The sequence below is a fragment of the Amblyraja radiata genome, chromosome 22 (genome assembly GCF_010909765.2).
Source record: "Amblyraja radiata isolate CabotCenter1 chromosome 22, sAmbRad1.1.pri, whole genome shotgun sequence".
Taxonomy (NCBI): Eukaryota; Metazoa; Chordata; class Chondrichthyes; order Rajiformes; family Rajidae; genus Amblyraja; species Amblyraja radiata.
Genome location: NC_045977.1, coordinates 20,460,607 through 20,468,870, shown reverse-complemented (window position 1 = coordinate 20,468,870; position 8,264 = coordinate 20,460,607).

Genomic DNA, 8,264 nt, shown 5'->3' with positions numbered 1-8,264 from the left:
TCCCTATCACTCTCCCTCTCCTATCCTTTCTCTCAGGGTGGCAGAGCTGTTCCCTCACAGCACCGGAGAACTGGGTTCAATCCTGATCCCAGTTGCTCCCTTCCCCTGTGACCGTGTGGGTTTCCTCTGGTTTCCTTCCACATCCCAAAGGTTTGTAGGTTAATTGCCCTCCATAAAATCCCCCCTAGTCAGTAAGGGATGGATGAGAAGTTCAGGTTCATGTTCATAAGTTCTAGGAGCAGAATTAGGCCATTCGGCCCATCAAGTCTACTTCCACATTCAATCATGGCCGATCTTATCTTTCCCTCTCAACCCCATTCTCCTGCCTTCTCCCCATAACCCCTGGCACCCGTACTAATCAATAATCTGTCAATCTCTGTCTTAACAATATCCATTGAACTGTCTTCCACAGCCATCTGTGGCAACGTTCCATAGATTCCCCCCCCCCCCCCCCATCCCTCTGACTAAATAAATTCCTCCTCATCTCCTTCCTAAAGGTACGTTCTTTTATTCTGACGTTCTTTTATTTATACGTAAAGGCCCGTTTTTTTATGATACGGCCTCTGGTTCTAGAGTCTCCCACTAGTGAAAACATCTTCTCCGCATCCACTCGCTCCAGGCCTTTCACTATTAGGTACGTTTCAATGAGGTACCCCCTCATCCTTCTAAGTGGGATAAAGTAGCACGAGAGCGAATGGGCAATCAGAATGGACCCGGTGGGCTGAAGGGCCTGGTTTCGCATTGTGTCTCTAGACTAAACACACGCCCATCTCCTCACTCCCTCCACTATGCCTCTGAAGATAGTCACATTCCCATCGTGTACCCTAAGGCGGCATGGAATTATAACACTCCACTTCCTGGCTAATAGAAGCATCACAGAACAAAAAATAAAGAGAGTATTTTCTCCACCAGTCTTAATCTAAAGTGTCACACACCAATCAATAGTCTGGACTAATGGGCCTGATCTGCTGAAGAGCACATATCCAGTAATGTCAAATATATGGAATAACAGATGGCCACAGGGGAAAGCGGAGACATGTAGACAATTCCTAATTACACTCGTCGTGGTCTAGGGGACTTTGTCCTTCCGCCCATCTCTTCTTGTACGAATTGTAATTGTAATATTGTGAGCGGTATTAGTTGTAGTTTTTAGTTGTAGAGATGCAGCGTGGAAACAGGCCCTTCACCCCCAGCGAGTCAACGCCCACCAGCGATTACCCCGCACGCTAGAACTGTCCTACACACTACGGGCAACTTACAGACGCCCGATTAACCCATGAACCAGCACGTCTTTGGGATGTGGGAGGAAACTAAAGCGGGGAACACCCACGCGGTCACAGGGAGAAAGTAAAAACTCCGCACAGCCCTGTGTAAGTTAATGTACAAACCTGTAATTCTATAATATGAGGGGAAATCGGAGCACCCTGTCATTTTATAGAATGTGGGAGGAAACCGGAGCACTCGGAAAAAACCCACGCAGTCACAGGGAGAACGTACAAACACCGTACAGACAGCACCCGTGGTCAGGATTGAACCCAGATCTCTGGCGCTATAAGGCAGCAACTCTACCTCTGTGCTACTGTGTCACCCCAGGTAGTTGGGAAGTAGGAAAACATTCCCACAGATGCAAGTTCATGGATAGTGACACATGAGTCTGGACGTCAGCAAGTGTGTTGTGTGAAACTGCAGTTTAGATAAATGAGGGGATGTGCTGCTGAATATGGGTGTACTAATATAATGATAATCATAGCCAACCTCTTCAACCATTTCGTTACATTATGGGCGGCACGGTGGCGCAGCAGTAGAGCAGCTGCCTCAGCACCAGATACCCGGGTTCAATCCTGACTATGGGTGCTGTCTGTACGGAGTTTGCACGCGCTCCCTGTGACTGCGTAGGTTTCCTCCGGGTGCTCTGGCTTCCTCCTTCATCCAAAACACATGCGGGTTTGTAGTTTAATTGACCCTGGTGTGTCCATTAGCAATATATTCTGAAGGAAGTTGATGAAAATGTGGGGGGGGATGATACAAAATGCAGTATTAGTATAAACTTGGTGGGCTGAAGGGCCTGCTACTGTTATCTATCTATCTATCTATCTATCTATCTATCTATCTATCTATCTATCTATCTATCTATCTATCTATCTATCTATCTATCTATCTATCTATCTATCTATCTATCTGTCTGTCTATCTATCTATCTATCTATCTATCTATCTATCTATCTATCTATCTGTCTATCTATCTATCTATCTATCTATTTTTCCCCTCCCTCTCTTGCTCCCTCTCCCTCTCGCTCCCCTCTCCCCCTCTCTATCCATCTCTCTCTCTCTCCATCTCTATCTCTATCTTAATCTATCTATATCTACTGTATCTCTCTCTCTCTCACTATCCATCTATCTCTATCTATGCCTGTCCACAGCTCTCTCTATTTCTCTGTCTCTCCCTCTATCGCTATCTATCTCCATCTCTCTCGATCAGCCTCTCTCTCTCACTCCCCCTCCCTCTCTCCCCCTCTCTCTCTCTCCATTTAATGTATGGCACCCTGCAGCAGAGTGATGGGAAAGGGGTGTGTGACAGGGGCCATTGTTAAATAGTTTGACCCTGCAGGAGGAAGTCCCAGTGATGTTGTGAATGGAGCAAGGTTGACTGATGGATCTGAGCCCTGGCTGCTCCACAGTGTGGATACGGTGTTCAGGCTGGTGCACTGAGCGGCTGTACTGAAGCAACTCACCACAGGGGGTCCATTGAAAAGCTAATGAATGGAACAGCAAAATAGGACAGCAATTGGCCTTTAAACAGAAATTGCCTGTAAATGCCAGGCTGACACTTTGTGGTGAGCAGTGTGTGCTGTGTCAGCAGGGATGGAGAGGCATCTCATATATAACACCACAGATCCCACAACGAACCATCAACACTCTTCATTAATCAACCGTCAACTGTTCAAGTGGTAACAAGACTCAGCAGCGCCAATGAAAGTGGCAAAATATCAAGTACACTGTGGACGGCTCAATTGTAATCATGTAAAGTCTTGTCGCTGACTGGTTAGCACGCAACAATAAAGCTTTTCACCTCAGTACACGTGCCAATGATAAACGAAACATCCAAACATCTAAACATTTTGTGTCAGCCAACATCTTCTTATGCAGTTCCTTGTTTCCACATTGAAACCCTTTTGTCTCAAGTATCTCAGGATTGGACACAGTCCTGACTCTCTTCTGTGTGGTTGCTGGAGATACTTCACGCCAGCACTCTTGCCCTGCGGAAATCTGAGTTGGTTTGTAAACGCAGAGTGTGTCAAGGTAGCAGAGGTTCAGCGTTCAAGTGGCTGTCATGGAATTCCTTCCCTCCTTATTGATTGGGTATCTTTTGTTTTAATATACAATTACCAAGCCCGCGTTTGAACAATAACAGAGTAAGTCATTTAACAGTAATTTACTAATTAACCAGTTCAGTTCAGTTTAGTGTCACCTGTACCGAGTTTACAGTGAAAAACGTTTGTTGCATGCCAACCAAACCAGTCAGCAGAAAAACAAAACATGATTACAATCGAGCCATTTACAGTGAATAGATACATGATTAAGCAAAGTCTGATCACGGATAGTCCGAGGGTTATCAATGAGGTAGATAATCGTTCTGTAATGCTCTCTGGTTGTGGTAGCATGATTAAGTTGCATGATAACAGCTGGGAAGAAACTGTCCCTGAATCTGGAGGTGTGCATTATCACACTTCTGTACCGTTTGCCTGATGGGAGAGAGGAGGAGGGAGTGGGGGGGGAGGAGGGGGGGGGTGCAACTCGTCCCGAACTTTATACAACGACATAATTCACATAAAGTGGCTGCTCTTCCAAACCATGTCCCGGCGAGTCCCGGGCACGTCCCGTGTCACCCTCTTCTCACCGGACGTTTTTTGCAATCTACCGCGCGCGCGGGTACCCGTGACGTTCCTGGCCTGGACGTCAACCATTCGGGACGGTTCAGTTTTGTTTTCATTACTGTCAATATTCTGGAGCAATCACTACATTTAACAAATTCTTCAGAAAGTGCCTCCTCATCCACTGGTGGTGTGTTCGGGAAGTCGCCTAGCCATTCGCTCCATAGATGCTGCCTCACCCGCTGAGTTTCTCCAGCTATTTAGTCCACCTTCGATTTTTCCAGCATCTGCAGTCCTTTCTTAAACATATCTTTAGAAAGGAGATGTGGAGGAATTTCTTTAATCAGAGGGTGGTGAATCTGTGGGATTCATTGCCACAGACGGCTGTGGACGGCAAGTCAATGGGTATTTTTAAGGCGGAGATTGATAGATCCTTGATTAGTACAGGTATCAGGGGTTATGGGGAGAAGGCAGGAGAATGGGGTTGAGAGGGAAAGATCGATCCCATCTACCACATTGTAGGCCTATCTTTAATCAGACTTTATCAGACCTCAGTATTATATTTTGTACTAAATGTTGTCCCCTTTATCCTTTATCTGCACACTGTGGACGGCCTGGTTGTATTCCTGTATAGTCTTTCCTTTGCCTGCAAAGCATACAAACAAAAGCTTTTCACTGTACCTCTGTACACGTGACAATAATAAACTGAACTAAATAAATGATGCGACTCTTTGTACCTCACTGGGTCAGGCAGCGTCTGTGGAGGGAATGAATCGGTGATGTTTTGAGATGAGGAGGAATCAGGTGATGTTTTGAAACATACTCAGACTGTAACAGAGGTTGTTGGCCTAACCAGCTCCCCCCCCCCTCTTGCCCTCCCTCTTTTAATACAACTTTATTCTTTGGAATGCAGGAGGCTGAGTGTAATCTTATAAAGGTGTGTAAAATCATGACGAAATAGATCGGGTAAATGCACAGAGTCTTTTACGCAGCAGGGGAACAAAGGACCAGAGGACGAAGATTTAAGGTGAGAGGGGAAAGATTTAATATTAACCTGAGGGGTAAACCTTTTACATAAAGAAATAGTAGGTACAGTGTATGGAACGAGCTGCCAGAGGACGTCTACCTTACTGTCTACCCCACCTGGACTGTCTACTCTATCTATGCATCCCATAATTTTATATACTTTTAGTTTAGTTTAGTTCAGTTTATTGTCACATGCTGTATCTCGAAACTAAACCAAAACTATCCTGAAAACATAGTCCTAAGTTCATAAGTCATAGAATTAGGCCATTCGACCCATCGAGTCTAATTCAATCTGATTGAGTCTGCCATTCAGTCATGGCTGATCTATCTTTCCCTCCCAACCCCATTCTACTGCCTTCTCCCCCATAACCTATGACACCCATAGTAATCAACAATCCATCAATCTCCGCTTTGACTTGGCCTCCACAGCCGTCTGTGGCAATGAATTCCACAGATTCACCACCCTCTGTATAAAGAAATTCCTACTCATCTCCTTTCTGAAGGTGTGTCCTTTTCTCCTCTGAGTTTGTGGAGGATTTAAAAGTGGAGCATAATATTTACCAGGGCAGATCAGTGTGGAGATGCCCCTGGTGATTCTGAAGCTGCCAAACTAGTTTCAGTCCACATCCAAAAGTGTGAACAATTAGCGTTCCAGCAACTTTGTGTTGTTTCATCTTTTAACCACGTCAACTGCAACACCTCCGCACCAACTCAAACAGGCTCCGTCGGCCTCATCAAAGCAAGCGGCAGAAATGGTTCACACGAACTTTGTTCCTCACTCAGTTCAAGATCTCAGAATAAAAGGACGTCTCTTTAGAAAGTTTCGTGACGTCGCCTATTCCTTCGCTCCATAGATGCTGCCTCTCCCGCTGAGTTTCTCCAACTATTTTGTCCACCTCCGATTTTTCCAGCATCTGCAGTCCTTTCTTAAACATACCTTTAGAAAGGAGATGAGGAGGAATTTCTTTAGTCATAGGGTGGTGAATCTGTGGAATTCATTGCCACAGACGGCTGTGGAGGGCAAGTCAATGGGTATTTTTAAGGCAGAGATTGATAGATCCTTGATTAGTACAGTAATTTAGTTCAAACATTTTAGATTAGTTTAGAGATACAGCTAGGAAACAGGCCCTTCGGCCCCCCGAGTCAATGCCGACCATTGATCACCCGTTACCGCTAGTTCTATGCTATCCCACTTTTGCATCCAATTTACAGAGGGCCGATTAACCTATAAACCCTCACGTCTTTGGGATGTGGGAGGAAACCGGAGCAGTCATAGGGAGAGGGTGCAAACTCCACACAGTCAGCACCTGGGGTCAGTATCGAACCTGAGTCTCTAGCGCTGTGAAGCTGTGGCTTTACCAGCTGCTCCACTGTGCTGCCCCAGTAGGTACAAGGACCGGGCTGGTCCTGGTGGCACCCATCAGCAATCCGTGTGTGTGGAATTGAGCAGAGCAGTGAATATGAATATTAAAATTCAGCTCATTAATATTTACAAGCCTGAGCTTTTATGATAAATAATTAAAGACGAGGTGTTAAAACAAGACAGAAGAAAGTAGACAGGTCGAATATTTAGACTGAAAGAACAGGTTAAATGTGGATACCATTTTAAGGGAGATATGCATTTCGTAAAAGTCAACCACTGTTTGTCTTTGGTGAGCTGAAACTCCTCACAATCCTGTCTTTTTCTGATTTAAGTCAACAATCAATTGATTAAAAGTTCAAACATGTATCAGGGGGAGTTAGGACACAGGTTTTAATCTGCTCAGCAAATAAGCAGAAGGAGAATTGAAGTGTGTTGAAGATAAACTCCATGAGACCTGGAGACTTGGAATGAAACATAACACAAAGTGGTGGGTGAATGGAACGAGCTGCCAGAGGAGGTACTTGAGGCAGGTAATATCATCTAGCATAGTTTAGTTTAGTTTAGAGATCCAGGGCAGTAACAGGCCTTTTGGATCACCGAGTCTGTGCCAAACAGCGATCACTATCACTATGTCTATTGGGACGACAGATGGCACAATGGGCTAAGTGTTCGGCTGGCGACCGGAAGGTAGCCGGTTCGAATCCCGCTTGGAGTGCATACTGTCGTTGTGTCCTTGGGCAAGGCACTTCACCCACCTTTGCCTGTGTGTGAATGTGTGTGAATGTGTGTGAGTGATTGGTAGTGGTCGGAGGGGCCGTAGGCGCAGATTGGCAGCCACGCTTCCGTCAGTCTGCCCCAGGGCAGCTGTGGCTACAGAAGTAGCTTACTACCACCGAGTGTGACTGAGGAGTGAATGAATAATGCGATGTAAAGCGCCTTGAGTATTAGAAAGGCGCTATTTAAATCCCATCCATTATTATTATCATTATTATTATGTCACACACACTAGGGACAATTTACAATCTTCACCGAAGCCAATTAACCTACAAACCTGTACGTCTTTCGAGTATGGGAGGAAACCAGAGCACCTAGGAAAAACCCACGCAGTCATGGTGTCAAAGTTCGTTTCTTAAAAAGCAGAGAACAACAAACGTTAAAGGTAGACCATGGCAATCTTTAATTGATTCGTCAGACGGGAGTGGCAAGATCTACAACGAGCACAAACGTTGCTCAGTACTTCTCGGGCTCCCACTCACAGAATAAAGGAGAGTTAGCACAATTATACATTTCTTATCAGTAAAACACTCCTACCAAGTCTGAATATGGCATGACTGAAAGATTCTGTAGCCTTTCACAATATAGGAAAGCTGGGTCCAAGTCAAACTCATGCAATAACAAGTTATTACTTATCTCTGGAACGTCTATCTTTTTCAATCTTGGCTTCTTTATGGCCTTGAAAAGAAGCACATGTTACTACTGCAGGATTCCATCTTAATGTCTTTATTGAAAAGACAACCTGTCCTCCATATTGTGTTCCGTATAATTTACAAAGTCATTCAGACTTGGCACCGAGCCATACTTTTGTTCTACTAGTAGCAATGTTACAAAATTTTGAGATTTTAAAAATCAAGTCTGTAATTTATCCCATCAGATAAAGCATAAAAATAAGTTTAATTTGACACCTAATTCACTTTCATATCTCAAGTATTTAAAAAGTTATGGCCATTTTCATACTCGGAAATGAGCATCTTGTTCCCTATTGATTTTCTATGGACATAACAAAAAAGTTGTGATCGTGAACAGTCAAAAGCCCATAACTTTCTTAAAAATTAAGAGAACTGAATGAAATTTTGTTATCATAGATTGAAGCATTCTGAAACAAATATAAAATAATCTTACTTGGATGACCTGAAATTAAAGCATATAATTAGTTAGTTACCTAATTGTAGCTAATTTCAGACTTCAATTACTAGATCTAAACATCTATCCATTTCTTAATAAATG